Below are 22895 nucleotides of genomic sequence, written 5' to 3' on the forward strand. Positions count from 1 at the left end.
CATGCATTGCTATGGTACAGCCCACTGGATGGGCTGTAAAGCCTTAGGTGTGACTATATGTCCCTACTGGGAGGTTAGATGGACCAGGGTAGAGATGCATGCCAGCCCATCGACCTGGAGCCTGCACAGCTATGGAACTCCCACTGCCCCTGCAGAAGTACGGGAATGCAGAAGAACTCCCATTGCGTAGCAGAAGTACGGGGGATACAACCACTTTTTTGCTTCCACATAAAGCCTCTAACTTAAGTTCTTGAAGTTTGCAGGAAGACAGCATCCACTTAAAGTCCAACTCTGTGACAGTTTCCTTACCTGGTCTAAGGATGCCTCAGGTGCACAAAACCAAAACTCACGCCGGCAGTGTATGTAAACGTGCATCTAAGCACTCCTCAGACCTGTTGGAGGCTCTGTCACATCTAACCCAGCTCTGAGTCCATGGATGGCGCTTGCCTGCCTCCTACCTCCCTGCCGTCTACATCTCATCTCCATCACGAAACTCTGCAATGTTGAGCTGCCCCCTCTGCCTCTGCTCTCTGGAGTTCACTTGAATGCCTATGCCCCAATGCCTGGGATCTCTTCTTTGCTCAAGACATCCTTTTTTCATCCCTCATTCTTCTTCATTCATCAGGCTTATTCATTCATAAACTCAATCAGTCATTCCAGCACAGGGAAGGCTCGCTGTGAGGTGCTGTCTGTCCCTGCCTGGTGGAGCTCACCATCCCACAAACATGAGACAGATAATGACAAATGACAACCAGAGTGGCATTAGGAGGCATGTCCCAGGGACACATGAGGACAGCAGCCAGTCTGATGCAGAGAGGTCCAGGAAAGGCTCCCAGAGGGAAGATCCCCATGCAGACTCTACAAGGTGCACACAGGTGAGTTAGGGGCAGCTTACAACCCCTGAGGGATTTCCATTAGGACACACCCAGGTCTATCCACATGGCCCAAGTGCTCTAAGACGATGTGTCCTGGGGTCCACCCTAGCTCATGACAGTTCCCTTTACTGCTGCCATCTTAGCCATGCTGGGCTTTGTCAAACAGCAAAATGGCACGAGAGCTCAAGCCCCCATGCACACCCAGACCGTGTGCATCTTGAGGGACTCTTTTCTAGCCCAGACTCTCTCTCTGCATGTTCTTGGCATCCTTTGAATCCACAAACAATGAACCGTGGTCTCATTGAATAGGAAGAGAGAAAATCAGACATTGAAAGAAAAACTCCTAATGGTGTGTGGGTCCTGATGACTATTGGGAAGGGCAGTGGCTTTGGCTGCTGGTGGGTGTGGCTGCACGGTGAACTCACACTGCTGCCAGTGTGGTCACAGAAGACAGTCAGGTTGACCCCACTGGCAGCAAAATGCCAATCTTTCCATCAAGATGAGAGCAGGGCTCTGGACTCAAATCCGAACTTGCAACAGTCCCTTTTAGTCCTAAATTCTCCGCTCTTCACCAGTTTGACACCTCTCAGACAGCTCTCTCCCTTTCTGTTCATTTGTTTTCACATGTGGGAGGGGGCGTGTGATGTGCTATTTGAGGTGCTGATGAACTCAGCAAAGATCCCGGAGACACACAGAGTGTGATTGCTGTGTGCTCCCCACACGACACCAACAACCGAGCATGCACCCTTGGTGCAGTCCTGCCAGCGCCTGCGTGCCTGTGACCAGCATGCAAGAGTCCCTCTGGATCCTAGAAATAAGGTGGCTGTCAGTGAAGGGGGCTGGTGAGAAAATGGAAAGACCACACCATTTTTGGGAGGATGAAATCCAGAGCAGAAAACTGCATGCCGTGTTGCCACCGACACTTGCACGAGTTCTGTTGTCACTGCTGATGTTATTCATTACAGCGCCTGCTGCTCTGGAGCCGTAATTTAAAAAGACGCGTAACTGCAGAGACCGTCCCCAAGATGAGTAAATACTCTGAGGCTCTTTCACTTCAAAGTCTTTTTCCAGGAACATTAGAAAGAAGAAAGTGCTTTAGAGTTCTTTGTAGAAACAGACAATTGCAGGATTGCATGAGCCATTATTTTCTGTTAGCTGTGATTTTTTCCACCATTGGCTCTTTATGAAAAAAAAGTGTGTGTGCATGTACATATGTGTGTGCACATGTGTATGTGTCTATATATGTATGTGCATGTGTGTATACACGTGTGTGCATATATGTGTATAGAGATGTATATATGTGTATTCCTGTGTATACACATTTAAATATGTGTATATGTGTGTATGTATGTATACCTGTGTGTATACATGTGTATATATGTGTCTGCATATTTGTGTGTGTGTGTTTATATATGTGTGAGTATACATGTGTGCATATATCTGCATGTATATGTGTATATAGTGTGTGTATATATGTATGTGTGGGGACATGTGTTTATATGTGCATGGATATACATGTGTGGGGGATATACGAGTATATATGTATATATAGGTGTATGTGTGTGTATACATGTGTGTATGTGTGCATATATGTATATATATGAGTATGTATATGTGTATATATCTGTATGTATGTGTGTATATGTTGTGCATATATGTGTATATGTGTGGTGTGTGTATATATGTATGTGTGTATGTGTATATATGTGTGTGTATGCATGTGAGTGTATATGTGTATATATGTACATGTGTATGTTGTGTATATGTGTTGCATGTATGTATGTGTGTATGTGTGAGTGTATGCATTACATATACAAATTTTAAATTTATATCTGGAACTGGAGGCTCCAGTTTGTGAGCCTGAAATGCCATTAAGCTGGTGTGAGAAATTCTAATTGAGTGTATACATGTCTTCTCTGAGAGGAATAATTTAGGGAAATCCAAGAAGATTGCAGTTTAAAGCCACACAGACATGTTACCAGAAAGCTTAGGAAACTGAAAACATATTTTTATAGTTTTTAAAAGCTTCTGATTTCTTTCTTCCGAAGTGTAACATTTCTCTGGCTTCTGAACTTCTGCAGGTGAGTACATGAAGTTTACACTGTATCTGTGCTGCACTTTACCCTTTGCTTCCTAAAATAATTCATCTTCCACAGTAACAGCATCTTCAAAGCAGGATATATCTCCAACCCTTTCACACACAACCAGGCACAAAGCCATGTTCTTTACCTTGAAGCTGGGACACAGGAAGCACCTTAGCTTGATTGTCAGCCTCCTCATGCATCCCCAGGACCCTTCATAAATGGAATGAACTTGAGCTGGCTCAACTGCTTATTTTAAAAGTGTGTTTTTCTAGGAAATATTTGTTCTGCCATTCCCCCCACAGTTTTACAAAATAAATCACGTTGTGCTTGGAATCGTCCCTGTGTACTCCCGAGAACTGTTCACTTACAAAATAAACATGTGGGTAAGCCTTGGTCCATATGTATGTTCGATCAAGAGATTCTGGCCCCCGTGGAAACAGGCTTTCACACAATCCAGCTCTGGTACACTTTGAGCTGCCTTTCTGTTTTAATGCATGTTCAGAAGATGAATCTGCCATTATATCAACTAATGAAGTCTAGTCTAGCCATACTGGTATCTTAGCAGCAGAAGTAATGGCCGGCTACTGAGCGTGTTTTAGACGCCGTCTGCGTTAGAAAGTATCTTCCATGGGGTGGACCATGGAGTCGGCACCACTGTTCTCGAGGGGCAGTCTCAAGCCCCTCATCTTATAGGGGAAACTGAGGCTTACTGAGATTCAACAACTGGTGCAATGTCAGTCGCTGGCCAGTAGGTGGCGCCGGACCTACTCAGCACCAGGCGCGAGGCCCCTCCATAGTTTGCAGTGATAAAAAGGCACTTTACAGAGGATGCTACCATGCTTGGTATAGAAATCTCGAAAAAGTGGCTGCTCCGGTGCAGCTCAGAGAGGCTGTGTGGGGCACCCGGGGTGCACAGGCACGGGGCTCAGACGCAAACTCAACACATTCACGCCCATCTTTCCATGTATGTTTTGTTGAATCAGCCTAATTTGCTTGTATGGAATGAAATTCAGAAAAAAAAAAAAGTATGATTTGTTTTTAGGGTCTTTGAAATGTCCTTAGTCATGTACTTGTACTGGGTTTGAAGTCATATCATAAATTGGAATCAGGGAATTTGAAGGGAATTTTCAAAGTCCCTTGTGACTCCTCATGTGCAATCTCCAGCATCGAGTATTTCCTGATTTTCCACAGGGCATACCCTTCTCTATCAAGACCTGGGCCTCTGTCCTGCCCTTCAACCACAGTTCATCTTTCCTGACCATTCTGCCCTATGATAACGTCTCCCTTTTATTTTCTCTATGGCTTATTTCAAAGCTAACTTGTGTCCACTTTTCTGTTTCAACAGCTAGCTTCTTTACACAAGATATGGGTGTCTCAAATGTTTAGGCACATATACGAAATTCTAATTGGCTTTGCCAGAAATGACCCTATAACCTGGGCCAGATTGCCAGATGGGCCAGAGTGTGCTCCAGTCAGCGGGATGTGCCCCTGGGAGAGCCAGGGTGTATCTCAGCCAGACAGTCACAAGATGAGGTGCTGGACACCCCAGTCATGAGTTCACGGAGCTGCTGACTTTCTGGGTTTCAGCTGTATCATCAGTAAGAGTGCTGTATCTATTCAGGCAGAGGAGATGGTCTCTCCAGCTCCATTAGAGATCTTGGATCTGTAATGCACACATAATCACTGCTAAAATTACCTGAGACAATTTCTGAAATCACGAGGGAGTGGCTTCCTGAGGGGGGGTGATTACACGAACCCAGGAGGACCTGGAGGTCCTGCTTCTGTCACTGGCTGGGCTGCATATTGTACCTTTTCATAACTACAGACCCTCCCTGAAGGTCTTCCCAAGGTGAAATATCCATGAACAATTAGACTGTATTTGCTCTTGCTGTTGTACCCCATGGTGGACACCTGCCATAAATATGGTGGTGGTGTCTGTAAGACTGGCCATGTTCACAACTGCTCTCACATTCTTTTGTGAAGCATAGAGTTAAATGACAGCACTGCAAAGAGTGAGATTTATAGCCTGGTTTATGTTTTTTGGGGGTAAGAAATTCTTCAGTGTTTCTAGAAGCTACTTACCCTTGGTAGATGTCACTTAAAGGGGAAGAAAATGCTGGGTTTGCAAGGGGAGCCTCCTGGTGTTTTGAGTAGGTCAGCACCCACATTACGAGATGGTAAAAACACTTCACTAGGACCTTTGACAAGCTAAGTACTCGAGGGGCCGTGATACTGAAGGGGGTGGAGAATGGAGGCAGCTCATAAATAATGTGGGGCTGGTAGAGCTGCAGCCTAGACATGACCACAGCGCAGGGAAACGCACCTCCGCCAGTCTTCGCGAACTTCACAGCACCTTCCCATAGAAAAGTGTCGGATACTGATCTAACTGCATTAGAAGTCCTTGCTATCAGTCCATGAGAGGTCTAATTTAATCTGTCCCTTACTATCTTAAATTAAACGGGCACATGACTCCACTGACCGTCCACAAGGTCTTTCCTGGAGTGAAGCTTTAATTCTCTGTCCACCCACTGCAGTCCCAGACAGGGAAGTAAGAAGGCCTGACATTTAATGACACTTGAGGAAGATGTGCATGCCTGGAGTTTCTCAGTGGTGGGACATCTGCCCCTAGCAGAGTGTCGGGGGCCACTGGCAAACGCTGACGCGGATGTCCCATGGTCACCAAAACTCCGCGTGTCGGGGATGGTGGAGCAGCTTTTCCCGGCTCACGTGCACACAGTGCCAGGCTGACTTCAGCAGCTTGGTCTCCCAAGCCGAGGTTATCTGAAGGACACCGGAGAACCGCGTTTCTCATTCTGTGCCAAGGTGAGCACACAATGCTTCAGATGTTCCGCTCTCCCCTCGTGAGACAGACGGCCCGGCTTCTGTGTGGCTTTGGGGACAGGAGTGCCAGTCACCGGCCCCAGAATGACAAATTGCCTCTCTGCCAGTATCAGAGCAGGGACAGTTCTCACCACAGCGTCCTCCAGATGGGCCCAATTAAACTATTAGCCAATGAGCAAGGTCTGACGGCTCCATTAGGAACCCCCCTGTGCTGAAATAAACAGCTCAGAATAAAGAGTCTCTCCATCGAGCCCTGGCTCGGCAAAGGCCCCCTCCGGACAAGGTCTCCAAGGTCAGCCCTGGTGAGTCCTGGGGGTGTCGGGGTGGCTGGGGCAGGTCACCCTCCCTGGTTCTCAGGGTCCCACAAGCCTCACCGCATTGGGTGATGTGAGAGAGGGGGTGGCACCCCCACCTGCCACAGCCAGGGCAGCGTTCTCCACCAGCCGCGCCCCTTTGCTTGTGCACGCCTAGACAACCACATTCCTTGACTGGAAGGAACTTCCAGAACCAGCCCCTGACCTTAGCATGCTAGTCCCTTGCCAGCTGTCTCTCCCACAGACAGAAATTTCAGGCCTGCGCTGTTCATCATTTGTAATTGTTGCCAAGCACGGGGTACGTTTCGTGCAGAATAAATGAAGACAGCAGACAGCGGAGCGGGTCCTTGCTGCCGCAGGTGGTGGGCATGACTCTCGGCAGGAGCAGGGGCTGCCCGCCTATGGGTGCTGCTTTCTCTCTGCCTGTGAAGGTGACCATCACACAGGCCCAGGGTCCCCTCGGGGCTCTTCTCACCCCACATGACCCAGGGTTGGTTCCCAGTGGGAGCAGAGCCTGCCTGGGAGAGGTCGCTGTCGCCACTGGTCCGGCTTACATAAAGATCCATCGAAAACCATCAGTTCTTGAGAAAAACGACTATAAATAAAATGGTCTTGAATACAGAGAGCTGGGCCCCACCAGCCCTCTTGAGATCCTTGGGGATGGGGCTGCGCCTTTCTCTTTGTGATTATGGTCACCGTAGTCCAGTAATTTGGGTGAACTCTGATTGGCCATCCAATATCTTTGATGTTTTAGGAGGTCGCACACTACAAAACCCAAAGCGGGTCTGTCCCCTGCTTGCTTCTTTGGGGAGGGGCCACCTCACGCCCTGCAGCACAGCCCAGGCCAGTGACAGCTCAGCGTGGCTGCCCAGTCTCAGCTTTTAACTGGGGCATCTGTTCCACAAATGCTCCTGAGCACCCACCGTGCACCAGCCCCGCGAGGGACGTAGCAGTGACCGGGACTGCCAAGGCCCCTACTGGGTTTAATTCATTCCGTGTAATCTCAGGCTGCTGCCAGCTCCCGGGAAGACCAGGCCATCTGTGCCCCTCCTGGGAGCACCCCACTTCCTTTCCCCACTTTCCAGAGCTCAGGGCTCGCCTGTTGGGTTCTGTCCTCCCACCACTGACATCTGCTCTCAGGGGAGGAAGAGAAATTGCCTCGGGGCGAATTAGAAATAGCTAATTTGTGCAAAAGAAAATCGTTGCTTGCTAGAATTATCGCTATGATTTTTCCTTATTCATTAATTTCCTTTCCCTACTGGGTAGCATATTGTTGTTCTTGGTTTTGTTTCGACCTTTTCAGTCCTCATGAAAACAAGCCGTCCTGAGGCGGGCCTTCTTCACACAGGTCAGCATCAGCAAGGCAGGCTCATTACCCATTTTTAAAGCAGTTAGATGGTGCTGAACTTGACTGTGTGCTTTCACTCCGAGAGATGCCCTCTTACCGCCCCCTCTAGTCTTAGTCCTGGCCTAGGACTGATAAACAAACCAGTCGATTCCTGACAGTGAGGACGGACGGGTGCGTGTGTGCAGAGTGGGGGGGACGCACGCCCTCTCCGCTCTGCCCCGCTTGTGGCCATCCGCCAAGGCCAGTGTCCTCCCTGAGAAGCCGAGTCCCTCAGACGACGGAGGCCTCTTCCCCCTGGGATCCCGGTGATGACGGAGACCTCCTCCTCCCAGGATGACCCTCAGGTGACGAAGTCCTTCTACACCTAGGATCCCGATGACAATGGTCCCAGGCACCCAGTCACAGAGTGCTTGGAAATGGCCACTTAGAGCTTCCCTGCAAAAGGGCGGCTGATCCCAATGTGAGGCTGTTGTCGTCTCCGAGGGCCACCTTCCTGCGGAGGTGACTTCCTCGAGGGGAACAGTGTCCACGGGAAATACAGGGCTGCTGCCAGAGCCTGGAGACAGACGGGAGATGGTGAGGAGGGAGACCAGTGCCCGGGCGCTGGCTGGCCTGGGGTCCCAGTCATGGCAGAAGGACTTGGGGAAACAGCAGGGAACAGGAACTCCTGCTCAGAGCTGCTCCTGAGACACAGAAGGAACCGCCCTCGCTAGTGTCCAGCAGAGGGTATTGATGACAGGCCAGGGGCATGAGGAGGGTGGGGTTCGAGGCTGCTGTAGGTTCTGTGGAGGACCCAGGAATGTTGGGGGGCCCAGGAATATGACTGCATTCGATCTTGGTCAACGCTGTCTACCTGACGCCTTCTGTGGGGGGCTCAGGAATGTCGGGGGGCCCAGGAATGTGCCTGCATTCGATCTTGGTCAACGCTGTCTACCTGACGCCTTCTGTGGGGGGCTCAGGAATGTCGGGGGGCCCAGGAATGTGCCTGCATTCGATTTCGGTCAATGCCCTCCACCCGACGCCTTCTGTGCCTGCAGAGCCTCAGGGTCTGGGTTTTGAGGTACCACATGTTTGGTCTCATCTCCTCCCAAATCCCGTTAAATTTCCCTGAATTTAGGACCAGGCACAATGGCATGGACACAGTAGACCCTCAATAAATGGGTAATCAAATTGATGGTGAATAGTTAACTTTTTTTTCCTGTCAACCCTCCCTAGCAGGGTTTTTATTAATGGGGTTTTCAGCGGCCTGCAACTGCAAGGCCGCCTTGCTCCAGGGGACAAAGAGGAAGTAAGTCAGGATCCCCAGGAGGGAGACTCCGTGTGGCTGGGGGAGGGGAGTAACAGAATGAGCATACAATCACGGGAGCCGCCCCACAGCTGCCCCGGGGGTCCCGGGGTGCTGGGGGTCCTGGGGGCTGGCTCTGTGGAGGTGGAGGAGCAGAGGTGCCTTCAGCATCCATTGCTCCTGCCTGCGTCTGGGTCTCCTCTCCACGCCTGCTCCTTCCCCATCGCCTGGTCTCTGTGGCCAGTGCATGTGTTGTAAGCCACATCAAATCCACTTGAAATGGGGTGAAATGAATCTACCAACACCTGAATCAGTCAGTAGCAACCTGAGGCGATCATGTAGTTTTCGGGTTGCCTGAGGCTTGCATTTCAGGCTCAGCTTCAACAGATTCCAGTGGCCATGGGGATGGGAACCACACGCCTCCCCCAAAGGCCTTAGCTCACCTAGGGCTGCAGTGTGAGGGCCACGTTTCCTGGGGGTCACCACATGGCACTGGCTACCCCAGGGGTGCTGAGGCAGTGCTGTTCCTAGAGACCACCTAGACCCTCCAATGTCACCTGCTTCTGTCTAAGCTCTGAAATCCCCTTCCTGCGTGGTGGTGCCACCCCTGTGCACCCCCACCCAGAACCCCTCTTCCCACTTGTGCGTTGTGCTCTGGCTTCCCTGCAGGGCAGCAGTTCAGGGCTCACTCCCTAGCTTCCCACTCACTGGCCGCCTACCCCTCTAGAGAGAGGTTCTGCCAAGGCAGGGCTTTCCTGTTTCCTTTGGTTCTGTCAGATCCCAGCATGGACCAATCCTGAAGTGCAGTCCCTTAGAGGGTGGAGTGGGCGTCTATGGGGGCTGCTTGGTAATGGCAGCGAGGTTGCCCCTTCCTGACGACTCTACCAGGTTGGCCCTGTGTGCTTCTGTGTGCTGCAGGTGAGCCTGGCTCAGGACTGCCGGCCACCGCGGCCCCTTCCCAGCCACACATCAGGCCCAAGGTGATGCATGTGGGGCCATGCCAGGCACCTGTGATGAAACACTCAGCTTGTGAAGGTGCTGGCCAGCCCACGAGAGCTGGAACGCCAGAGTCACGCTCGGTTACAAGGTGGAGCGATCAGCACAGTGGGCAGGCGCGACGGTGAGGACGTGGTTGGGAGGAATCTCACTTCCCCTGGAGACCCTTGGGAGAGACTTGGGGGACACAGGGTGAGGACTGGGAGATGAGGTTCCAGCAGGGACAGGGTTATCCCTGCATGGGGCCTTTCCTTGAAGTTTCTCTGTAGGGTGTCCCCTGAGCCCTAAGGCTGCACCCACCGGCTGCTGAACCTTCCTGAGCTGTGACAGCTCATCATCCCAGACAATAAGGCACTAGAACAGTGGGGGTGTTGATAACTAAAGCCAAGCCCTGTGCTGTGGAAAGCGGGTGTCCACTCAACACCCGGGGTTTAAGGGGTCCTGGCAGGTTTCACTCCCAGACTGGCCTTAGTGCAGAAGAGAAGGGAGGAACCACCAGGTTCTCACATTGCCGTCCAAGCATTTTTTCCAGGCTGAGTTTTCTGCAAGGCTCGTCGGGTCCATCAGAGGTAAAAACTCTGCAGTGTACACTTAATTATACCTAATTTGCTATTGATTAACCATTTATTCTAATAGAACCACTGTAAAACTGTCCTGCGTGTTTAACCGTCAAAATAAAGGGGTGCTGCCATCTTCTGCATTTTCAGACCCTCTATGCTCTAGGTCAAAGTTCAGCATTTTTATTGATTCTAGAGAGGAGATGGAAAACCGTATTAGAAAAAGTGGAACTAAAAAAAGTGCCTTTTTATTAGAAATGCCTTTCTCTTAGGAACGACCTTATGGGCACGGTGGCTTTCAGGAGTGAGCTTGTGGTGGGTCCCTTCACGTGTCAGCAGTGGAACAGGCGAGGTTTCCAGTATTTTCCGTAGCATCGTCGCTTGAAGTTAATCTTGTGGTGATCAAACCACCTCTTGGAGGGAGGAAGAATATCTATTTTCATGTTTACATTACAAAAGAGCTTATAAACTGGTGGGTTTCACTAAACGTTGTTTTGAAGTAAGCTGTGGGTCTTGCGTGAGGTGTGAGGTGTGCCCACACATGTATCTCGTTTATCTAGCTCCATCCAGACAAAACAATGCTCACATTTAATTTTTCAGATAACTGAAATAAAGCTGTCTGAGAGTAAAGTCTTCATAAAATTGGAAGCACTTTTATTAAGGCATTTCTGGGATATTTTGCTTATTCCCTCTGCTTTTTAAAACAGAAATGACATCATAATGAAACCTTTTCAAGGTACTTCATCACCAAAATGGGCATCAATTAAAACCCTGGAAAGTCATTTTGAAAGAATCCCCCTTGTGTTAGTAGAACAATGTATGCTCATCTGGAGCCTCAGATGACGTCGGACCCAGAGACTCAAAGCATCTCCGCCACCAGGAATCCCTCCCAGGGCCCATGTGTAATTCTGCTTTTCTCTTTCTCCATGACTCCTAGCCCAGAGACAAACACTTCTTTGCAATCTCATATTGTGCTAATTTTATAACATCTGATATTTTTGGGGTGGTATTAGATTGCTTCACTTTCATACTGGTTGAGAGGCTGGGGGAAAGAGAGGGAGGGAAGGGGAGAGAGAGAGCGCGAGCGAGCGGCTAATGACATACAACTCTATTCCTCCAGTGTGTGGTCTTGTGAAGGACGCACTCTTGTTGTATAAAAGGCCTTTCTCTTCATATTGGGGTGTTGGCTATGACTTGAGTTTGGGAACCTTACTCTTCTTCATGAGGGATGCACCGACTTCGACTCTGTGACTAGAATTGACTTCTTTAGGCCAATGTGCCCACTGGCATCAAATCAGTGATAATGATGGTAATTAATCTTTTTAATGTGCTATTATATATGGGAATATTATCTTAAAATTAAAATTATCCTCAAGGCTTATTTATCCTGTTGCCCAGAGAACGCTGTGGATTTTTTTTTCCATGCCATGAAATAGAGGCATTAGGATGGGCCAGAAAAAAACCAAAGAAAATTCCTTCAAAGATAAGATACTTTAAGTTGAAAAATCAAGGAACTCTCTCTTCCTAAAGTAGTGGTACCCATCTAGTGTTTTGTGGGGTTTTTTTTGTTGGTTTGTTTTTAACAAAAGTGCTCATGAAGCTTAGGGTTTCTGATTAACTCAGTGATGCCAAATTCTACAATTTTGTTTTTCCTAATGTACACCATAGAAAGCATGCAGTCTTGTGAAAAGTTCAAAAAGAGGTCTTCAGATTCAGTGTCTCCAGGTGGCCAATTTCTTCTGATCTAGATTTTCAAACAAGTATGAAAGCAGCAAAAAGTTATTAATCAAAGCTCAATGGCACAGCTCAACTTCAATAAGTTGCTTCTGGTAGTACTGCAAATTCTAATTAATGGCTTGTTCATTGCACACAGGAAGTGAGATTTAGCCTTGGGAAAAGAAAGCAAGGAGTAACTCATGGAATTTGATAAATCATATTTTTTATGTTTAAAATTCCTTCTTTTTAAAAGCGGTGAAAATGTAACATTTTCTTTTCCTCTTACTGGAAATTTTCAAATAATTCCGTCTTTCCTCCTCTCTTGGCCTCAGACAGATTGTGGGGATAATGCACCCACCCTCTCTCTCCCCTCTGAGGCCACAGCTTCCCGAACATCGCCCATTTCTGGAGTCTCTTGAGGCGTCCAACAGAAGGTGGCATCTCCGGTGCTGCAGGCGGTTACCAAGTAACAGACCTCAGAAGCCTTCCAAGGATGCAAATGCAGTATGTCCTCTAAGCCGAGTGCAGGCTGCTGGAATCCCAGAGCCAGGCCGCCATGGCGAGAGCTTCCTTTGCTGGGAGGCACGGATGGGATGGACTCCCTGGAAGTGGAAAGGCAGCCTCCCTCCCAGTGTCCCTCTCCTGTCTGTCTCTCCCTCTCTATCTCTGCCTCTGATTCCCTCTCTTTCTCTCTGCTCTCAGTTCCTCTCTGATTCCATCTGTTTCTCCCCCTCTCTGTGTCTCTCTTCATCTGATTCTCTGTTTGCATGTGTCTGCCTCAGTCTCTCTCTCTGTCTCTCAGTCTCTTTTTCTGTGTCTCTCTGTCTCTATCTGATTCTCTCTCTGTGTATGTGTCTCTCTGTGTATCTCTTCTGTCTCTAGCTGTCTCTCTGTGTGTCTCTCTGATTCTCTGTCTCTGTCTCTATCTGATTCTGTCTGATGCTGTCTTTCTCTGTCTGTATCTGATTCTCCCTGTCTCTCTCTGTGTCTCTCTATCTCTATCTGATTCTCTCTGTCTCTGTGTCTCTCTGTATCTGATTCTCTCTGTCTCTCTCTGTGTGTCTCTCTGTTTCTCTCTGTTTTTCTCTGTCTCTCTCTGTATCTATCTGATTCTCTCTGTCTCTGTCTGATTCTCTGTTTTGCTCTGCCTCTCTGTGTATCTCTTGTCTCTCTCTGTCTCTATTCGATTCTCTCTGTCTCTCTGTCTCTATCTGATTCTCTCTGTCTCTCTCTCTGTCTCTATTCGATTCTCTCTGTCTCTCTCTCTGTCTCTATCTGATTCTCTCTGTCTCTCTCTCTGTCTCTATCTGATTCTCTCTGTCTCTCTCTCTGTCTCTATCTGATTCTCTCTGTCTCTCTCTCTGTCTCTATCTGACTCTCTCTGTCTCTCTTTCTATCTCTCTACCACTCCATTGGTATCAGCACAGGACCCAGTGGTGCTGGGGAAGCTCCCAGCAATACAGGACAAGCCTTTGTCACGACAGCCCTTGCTGGCATCTGCATTAGGAGGTCTCCTTGGCAATGAGGTCTAAGGAGCAACTGGCATCAGAATGGAGCCTCCAACCTGCCTTAGGTCAGCAAGACTTTGAAGCAAGAGCCTCAAATGCAGTTAGCAGGACCTGCCTTTGTGCCGTGTGCTCTGAGCTAATCTCACGGAGGCCGCTATTGTTTGGGGTTCAGCTGTCAGTATTGTTATCCTGCAAAATCTCTGAGTTTCCACTTCTCTGTCCAAGTGCCATGAAGCCATCGAAGTGGGGAGAAAGGATTCTTCTGAGATTGATTTTTTCCCAGACACTGTGGTTCTGTTCAATTGAATTCACTCAAGTTGTGGTTAACATAAGCACTACGGAGAGTATGACATGTCAAATTAGCAGCTTTGCAAATCTCCTGTTAATTGTCAGCCTAATTAAAAAATTGCTAATTATAATGTTTATAACTTCAAATAACTGCTCAGCTATAAAGTAGGCCTGTCAGGTGTAAACAGGGGACTGGAGGGAAAAAGTCAATCGACATCTGTTAATTTATCAGCGGCAGTATCCCAAATTGAAAAATAGATTGCCTATTGCACTGTAAATCTGCATTACAATAAAAAGACCGAATCATTCCACACCTGCTAAATAAACGGGGATGGGAGTCCTTCCCGGCTTGCCCTGGGCTCCTCTGCTGCTCACATCCCTGTCCTGGTCCTGTCTGAGAGCTGAGGAAAGGCTGGAGCCAGGCACAGGGACAGAAAATGGGGGTCCCCATGCGACATCTAAAAAACGAAAAAACAAAACTGACTAAAACATGCACAGAAACACGATTCAGACAGTGGAATGATCCCTCTTCCCTGGAAGGAGCTTGGAGCCCCAGTGCCGGCCCTGGTCACTTTAGTCTGAATTCTCAGTGCGTCTCCTGCTGTGGAACGACGAGGCTGGAATCTGACGCGTTCGTCTCTAAGATCCGCGCAATCCCAGCCTAACTTCCAGAGCCTGGTGAACTCGCCCACGCCCACATCTGCAGGGGGAGCTGCTGCTGGGCCCTGCCCCTCCTGGGCGTCCCACCATGCAGCTTCCTGGTTCACCGCCTTCCTTCCTTCCTCTCCTCCAGTGTCCCGTAAGGCTCCGGGACGGGGGTGGGGGTGGGGGTGGGGTGGGGGGGTGGGGGGGCTGTCTCCACCCTCCTCCTCCATTGCCTGCCCCTCCTGGGCGACCCACCATGCAGCTTCCTGGTTCACTGCCTTCCTTCCTCTCCTCCAGTGTCCTGTGAGGCTCTGGGGATTGCGGCTGCCTCCACCCTCCTCCTCCATCGCCCCCTTCCAGCCTTGGGAGTGGAGGATGCAGAGTAGAAGCTCCCTGTGACCGAGCCTGTGCTCAGAAAGCACTGGCCACTTCCGGAGGAAAGTCGTCAATCCCCTACCGCAAGTGCACTAACAGCACTTGGGTGTTGTTTAGTTTGGTTCAACAAACATTTATTGAGCATTTCACTCTGTGCCAGGAATTATTAATTATTAATATAATCACATGAGGGAAACAAAGTCGGTCGTAAGGTCTCACCTTTGGGAAGTTTACAGACAAGCGTGACTATGCATGTTGGATTAAACTGGGGTGGAGTGGTGGCCAGTCACGTCAGCCACAGGTAACTGCATGTAATGAGGGGTAAAGAGGGAACGAACAGCTGGTGTCTGGGGCTCCAGAGGCCCTGGGATTTCACCCTGTCGTCCAGAACTCCTAAGGCCTAAGACGTCAGAAAAAGGGTGGATTTGTCTTATAATTGTGTCCCTCTGATGCTTCCTGGAGCCACTGTTGGAACCCCGTGTATCAGGTGAGTGGGAGTGGAGTTGGATCTGGTGTCATGGGATTCGTGGACACCTGCCCAACCCCAGCCCTGCACCCTGTCCCCAAAGTCTCTGAACTTTTGATCCACACCTGTCAGTACACGTCTGGCCTCGCCTTCGTTCCTCTGCGTGTTTAACCACATTCTGATAGAGCGGGAGCATCGCCATCTTGGACAACCACCACCATTTTCAGTTCTCCTTGATTAAAAACTGCCTAAATCCAGCCCCAAAATGTCAGCCTAATGGCTAATATCAGCATGACCAGAAACATTCCAACCCTGAGATAAACCTCCCTCTGACCAGAAACATGCTAACTCTGAGATAACCTCGTCTCCAAACAGAGACATTCCGACCCTGCAATACACTTTCCCTCACACACAAACTTTCTGAACCTGTGATAAGCTCCCCTCCCTAAACCCTTAAATACCCTTAGTCTGTAAGTGAATGCTCCTGACCGAAATCAGCCAGAAGCCCCTTTCATGTTTATTCTCCAAAATAAACCTGTCTTTAAGCCACTTTCGTGTTTCCTTTCTTCTTTCTTAACTCTGACACATTCCGCAGGCCCTGTCCCCGTCACTTTCTCTGGGTCGTAATTGGGCACGTTCCCCATGGTGTCACGTACCTTAGCGAGAGGGAGGATGGCTTTCCACTGTTTCCTGAGTCACAGATGGCCCATGTCTCGTAGGTAATCCCTTTCTTCCCCACCCTAACATCCTCTTATCTCATCACCCAGGAGAGGAGAAAAAGAATTAGAAGGATTTACTGCCTTGGGCCAAGTTTCTTTTCTTCATGGTCTTCATTTTATGGGATGCCTTGGAAGTTGTCCTGTCTGAAGAGGCCGCTAGGGCTGGGGGAGGGCCCTGGCAAGCACCTGGAGTGCAGACAAGTTAAGCAGAGGGTGGGCCCTAGCAGGGGAAGCAGAGCCAGAGTTGGGAGTACAGAACCAGCCCAGAGTAGAGACAGAGGGAGGGTGCCATGTGAGGGACGGCATTCACAGAGCAGACAGGAACCAGCAGCCGCGGTGCCCAGGATCCTCTTCCAAGCCTGCGTCAGATGTCACAATCACTCCCATTGCACAGACAGATACTTCAGACACTGACTTTCACACAGTTGCCCAAATCTCCCAAGTGCAAAGGGATGGGGAGCACCAGGCACTTAAGTCTCTTGGCAGCTTCACCATCTTCCCTCCTCGGAACCGCACGGCCGCTGGGGAGGAAAGGGGGCTAGGAGCTACAAATCAGGCTGAAGACAGGGAAATGCAGGCACTGAGGCAGCTGCGATGCTCTGACAGACGAACCCGCACTGCAGCCGCTCCTCTCATGGCACGTGCAGCGAGCCCAGGAGTCCCCGGGGAGGTCCACACCCTGAGCCAGGGACCCAGACATGTTACTTTTCAGGGTTGAAGGAGCTTTGAGGATGTGATTGAGGTTACTGACCCTGCAGTAGGAGGATATCCCAGACTATCCTTGGACTGGTTATTGGCCCAATCCAATAACCCTTCAAAGCAGAGAACTTTCTCCCACTAAAATCAGAGAGGTTTGGGGATGAGGGGAGCCCAGCCCATGGGTTTGAGGAGGAATTCATCCACGCGGCCTCCAGGAGCCCAGGCTGGCCCCGGCTGAGAGGAGAGGAGAGGACTCTGTCCTCAGCCTCAGGAACTGAACTCAGCCAGCGCCCTGTCAGCCAACTGGGGCAGGGTCCTTGGCGCCCCCTGCAGAGCTTCCCCATGGATTCCTTCCCCCCACCAGAGCCTGGCCTGTCTGCCCTTGGCTCTGGCCTTGCAAAGTTTGTTCAGAGGACTTGGTGCAGCCATGCAGGTCCAGATTTCTGACCCACAGAATCATGAGGTAACAAATGGCGTGGTTTTATGCTGCTAAGTTTGTGGTAATTTTACCACAGCTATTAAAAACTAGAACGAGTTTATTTCTTGTTCCAGAACTGTCAAATCTGGGTGAGGCTAGGGTCTGCAGTGAACTACAGCCCCTCGAAACCCATGGCTTCCAGCAGGCCAGAGCAGAGGACAGCAGGGAGGAGTCTGCAGGCTCTGGTCATGATTCCAGTCATTTCTACTCCTGCTGTGACCATTCCGGGTGCCCAGGGTGCTGGGCAGGCAGTTGGGGCAATGTCTCCCGGCAGCGCCCCTCTAGGGGAAGGAGCACTGGCTCCTGACAGTCAGTGGCCACCTCTGCTCTGGTTTCTACAGATCAGACATTTGTACACATGTGGCCTGGAGGCATCGACAAAATGCCAGGGTGTGACCCAGAGAACTGCTGGTGAACCAGACGCAGAACGTGATGCCACCAGGGAGACACAGGACAAAGCTACATTGAAGTCCAATGGATGTGATTAGCTGCAATGTTCAATTGAATTATTTGGTAAATTCAGTTAATACATGTTATAAGTTCAATACATTTTATAGTGTGCAATTAAAGTACTTTAAAAGCGATCGACTATTCCAGAGCAGTTTTCGGTTTACGGAAAAGTTGAGCAGAAAGTACAGAGATTTCCCACACACGCCATCTCCTTGTACACAGTTCGTCCTACTATGAACATCTTGCGTCCGTGTGCGCATTGATTACGATGGACGAAGCAATTTTCATGCATTATTATTGGCTACATTTACATCTGGGTTACTCTGCGTTGTGCGGCTCTGAGGATTTCGGCAGGTGCATGTCCCCGCTGTGGCTCCTACAGAGCACTGCCACTCCCAAAACGCCCTCGCGCTCCACCTGCTCATCCCTCCCTCCCAGCAACCCCTGGCAACCATGAATCTTCTTACTGTCCCTGTAGTTTTGCTCTTTTCAGAACGTCATGGAGTTGAAATCACACTGTAGCCTTTTCAGATGGGCTTCTTCCACCAAATAATGTGCCTTTAAGCTTCCTCCATGTCTCTTCATGGCTTGATAGATGAATTTTTTTTTTTTTTTTGAGACAAAGTCTTGCTCTGTCACCCAGGCTGGAGTGCAGTGACGCGATCTCGGCTCACTGCAATCTCTTCCTCCCGGGTTCAAGTGATTCTCCTGCCTCAGCCTCCTGAGTAGCGGGGATTACAGGCAGGTGCTACCATGCCTGGCTAATTTCTGTATTTTTAGCAGACAGGGTTTCGCCATCTTGACCAGGCTGGTCTTGTACGCCTGCCTCGGCCTCCCAAAGTGCTGAGATTACAGGCATGAGCCACCACGCCTGGCCAGGTCATTTCTTTTTAGCATGAAATATCATTCCCTGGTCTGGATGTACTACTGTTTATCCATTCACCCACTGAAGGACATCTGGCTGCTGCCGAGTTTTGGCAATGATAAACAGTTGTTTCTGTGCGGGTTTCTGTGTGCCCGTGTTTCCACGCCTGTGCATTAGTGTGCGGGTTTCTGTGTGCCCGTTTCTACGCCGGTGGGTCAGTGTGTGGGTTTCTGTGTGCCCGTGTTTCCACGCCTGTGGGTCAGTGTGCGGGTTTCTGTGTGCCCGTGTTTCCACGCCTGTGGGTCAGTGTGCGAGTTTCTGTGTGCCCGTGTTTCCACGCCTGTGGGTCAGTGTGCGGGTTTCTGTGTGCCTGTGTTTCCATGCCTGTGGGTCCGTATCAAGGCATGTACTTGCTAGATCATATGATCAGAGTGTGTTTGACTTTGCAGGAAACTTCCAGACCACCCTCCACAGTGGCTGCACCATCCTGCACTCCCACCAGCCATGCATGAGAGTTCCTGTTGCTCCACATCCTTCAAAGACCTGACCTAATGACCCACAAACGCTGCTGTCACGGCTTCTTTCTAAGAGGCTTCACAGTCCAGAGAACTGCATTTCACTAATGGCCTTTAGGAGTTGGTAAGAAGAGTGCTGTTTATGGCAAGCAGGCTGTGTGCTGGGCACCTCTTGTGTTCATCATCTCATTTCATTGTCCCGGTGGTCTGGTAGGAGTGCACTAGCCTCCCTCGACTTCTGACAAGTAGCTGAAGACTGGGGAGGTGAAGTAACTTCTCAAAGATCACAGTCAGCAGACGGCAAGAGGAACGTGGGAATCCCGTGCGGCTGACCCCGGCTGCCGTCCCCACCCTAGGGTACTGTGTGCTGCGTCCTCATCGCTCTGTTCCCAAATGGCTCCTCGAGACTGCCGGTGTTCTGTGCCCCACTGAGTTGCGTGGGCTTAACTGCTTAGAACAAGATGAGGAAGAAATGTAGAGAAGGGAAATAAAGAAAACAGATGGCACTTGGGAGGCCACAGAACCGAAAGAAAGAACGCCAGGGGCCCGTGAGATTCCAGGTGTGTCATGTGGATACCTTGACCGGGGGCAAGAGGGAAGGAGCCCCCCATATTTTCTCATTAAAATCTCCAGAGCTGCCAGAACTTCTTGTATTAAGTTTCACTTTTCCCACAGGAAGTACTGGAACCATAATTAAAGAAAAAAAAAAAAAGCTTAGGTCACTGCTAACTTCCAACTTCAACATCTTTAATTTTAGTTATTTCCCCGGGCTCCCCAGCTTATTGCCCTAGATCTTTCCTTCATATTTAAGACTTCACATGGCAATTAATATAAAGCCTTCCCCACCGTTCCCAGCTCATTGGAAAAGCACGTGAGTGGGCATCGTGTGCAGACACAGAGCGTGGCTGGCGGAGATGCCATGGAAACGGAGGACGCACCGGGACGTGGAGAACTCGCATCCACCTGGGGAAACAGCACACATCTGCCCCCACTGCCAGCACTGAAGCACCAGGCCCGCCCCCGAGAGGACCTCCTCGAATGCCTTCTGCATGCGGGGCACCCGAGGCCCAGGGAGGGAATCCCCAGGCCCCCCACCCAGGTGGTACATGGGCAGTGCTAGGCCCTGCTCATCGGGGTCCAGCCCAGGGTCATGGCCTGTGACCCACACCACGGAGGGATTATCCACTGGGAGCAGAAATGTCAGCCACTCTGAGGCAGCTCAGGGAAATCCAACTCCTCCCTCCTGAGGACATCAAGAGAAAGATGGCACAGGCCGGGGTTGAGGGGAAGGGAGGGGCATTTCTCTGGGAAGTCCCTGGAGATGACACTTCCCTGGGGGCCTTGTGTCCCCCAAAGGAGGCCTCAGGCCAGCGGCGTGGATGCTCTGAGGTCTCCTTGGGTTTGCAGCATCTCAGGGCTGGCCTGAGGCCTCCAGGCCTACGGTAAATGAGGGTGCGGCACGGGGGTGTCAGAGGATGGACAAGGACAGCACGGGAACGAAGCACTCCAAGGGCTCAGCCTGACATTCGGGGACCCACGGTGTGGCCTGCAGGGAGCCGGGGCCCAGCCACAGTCCTGCTGGGTGGAAGGACCAGGCGTGGAGGCTCCAGGCTGAGACTAGCGTTGGATAGGGTGGGCAGGGATTATTTAGGTGCCAAGAACCCAGGAGTAGAGGAGGCGGCACCGCTATAAAATTCCACGAGAGGAGGACACGAGGGTTCAGGGCTGCGTAGAACTGGGAGGAGAGGAAGGCCCCGCTGGAGCAAGTGCCAGGGTGACAGCACCCAGAGGCCTTTCTGAGACAGCGCAGCCCTGAGAGCCTGCAGGGCACTGAGGACAACCCGCCCTGCCTGCCCTGCCAGGGCCAGGATCTGAATCCACATTCTCCTCGGCTGCAGCTCATCTGTGAACCAGAGCCTCCCAAGGGGGCTGTGGCACACGTCCCAGCCTCTCTCGTCCAGGTGATCCTCATGACCAGACGCGGCATTGCTACAAGACAGCTCAGACTGCGTTCCCCCAATCACGTTCCCACAGGAAAGCTGCCCGAGGGTTTCTGTCAGGCGCACGCCGCTGCCAGCTCATTAGCTGTCCCTGCTTCCCGTGGTCTGCCCCGTCTGGGGTATCCAGCATCCTCCTGCAGCCGAGGGGGAATTCTGAATGTTGTGCTGGAAACCGTCTCATCAACTTTCAATTTTCTAACATTGGTTCCAATCCTGATTTTTAGCTTCATTGTTTTGAGGGGCAAGGGCATCTGGGCATTGGAAATGCAGGAACCCACACACAGCTGTCATCCACCCATAAGCTCTGACATTTTAAACTCATATTTGAGAGACTCTGAGACTCAAGATGGCCAGTATTTAATGGAACAGCTTCGACCAGCACAGTTCAACCCATCCAAGTTGACCAAGGGTTTTGTAGACCCATTTGCTCAGGCTAGCATAGGAACTTTTGGCAAACATGTATGTTGACGTACTTTTAGAATTTGTGTGCACTCTGCAAGGACTCCTGATGTAATCTACTAAAAACATAGAGGGTTTTTTAGTTATTGTTATGTAATTAACATCTGTAATGGCAGTTGACTTAAGGAAATGTCTTTGCACTTACAGTAAGTACATTTGTGTGAGAAATTATTTGCATAAATTGTCCCAAATAGAATTTAATTTAAAACCATAGATTTTATGATCTTGCTCATGAAAAGCCGAGAATGATGAATCAAACATTAAGTTAAATGTCACATGATAATTATTCAGATATTGCGAGTTTATACCTAGGATCTTTCTGATTCTCTCTCCGTCTCTTTTCTTTAGGCATCAGGACTGAATCATATGTTTTTTGAGGCCTATAAAACCTGAAAACCTCTGATTTAGCTATTTTTTAAGGACTATAGAGACACTCAAATTTGGTGTATTTAAGTTGAACTCATGTAGTATATGTAAAATTGCATGTACAATTGCATACAAAATTGCAAATGGGGTTCTCTGTAAACATCTTTGCTAATGAAAACATTTTAATTTCATAGATGATACCAGGAAAATAAAACATCCATTTACAAACAGCAGTTGCTTAAAAGATGTGGACTAGGCAATTTTTCCATCTCCAGTGGAACTGAGAGGTCCTTGTTTTCACAGCTGAATATTCAAAGGGGTGTTTACCATAATTGGAGGATGCTTGACAGTTTATGCAGCCCACACTTAGCAGGCTTCAAAATAGGTCCTGAATTATTTGTTGCAAGCCCTTCGGTAAACAAGCAAGAATGCTGCTCAACTGTCCTAAAAAACCACAAATTAGAGACATTTTGGGTTACTCATGGTGATTTCTGAATGCAATGGTAAAATTCTGATTTCCATTTGTATTAATTCTCTTTGTGAACTTTACAAGAACTATCTTTCAAGTTTAATAACCTTTCTGAAAAAAAAATCCTAACTGTAGATATTAACATGAAACACAAGAAAATGGATCAGGTGGGGCCTCAGGTGAGGCCTTGTTGGGAACATGTTGGGTGAGAACATTAGGATAGTTCTTTCTGTGACAAGGACACCCTCCTCGGCTAAAGGCTGGTTGGGTCCTGTGAGCCCTCCCTGGATGAAGCGTTAGCGGGAATCCCGCTGCGCCAGTGGGCTGGACGCTCATCCTCACCCTTAACGATATTAACCGAGGCCCTCTGTGATTTCCCCTCCAAGTCCTCGCCCCACCACTCAGCTGCCATCCCCACTGGCTGCTGGTGCATTTGGACGCGAGTTCAGTCTCCTTCTCCTATTGCAGTAGTCTTGAGTGAAGTCTTCCTTCTCTGCTTAACTGCTGTCATGCAATTTTTCTTTTGCATGTGTTACAGCTCACTAGAACCCAGTCATGTGACACATGTCTCCTCCAG

General features: G+C 49.7%; 1 protein-coding gene across 1 annotated transcript in view; it reads right to left on the reverse strand.

Moving 5' to 3' along the window:
* ADARB2 (adenosine deaminase RNA specific B2 (inactive)) overlaps positions 1 to 22895 on the reverse strand; it is a 509391-nt gene that overhangs the window by 423905 nt on the left and 62591 nt on the right. The window lies entirely within an intron of this gene.

The sequence above is a fragment of the Trachypithecus francoisi genome, unplaced genomic scaffold (assembly GCF_009764315.1).
Source record: "Trachypithecus francoisi isolate TF-2019V2 unplaced genomic scaffold, Tfra_2.0 Lachesis_group9, whole genome shotgun sequence".
Lineage (NCBI taxonomy): Eukaryota > Metazoa > Chordata > Mammalia > Primates > Cercopithecidae > Trachypithecus > Trachypithecus francoisi.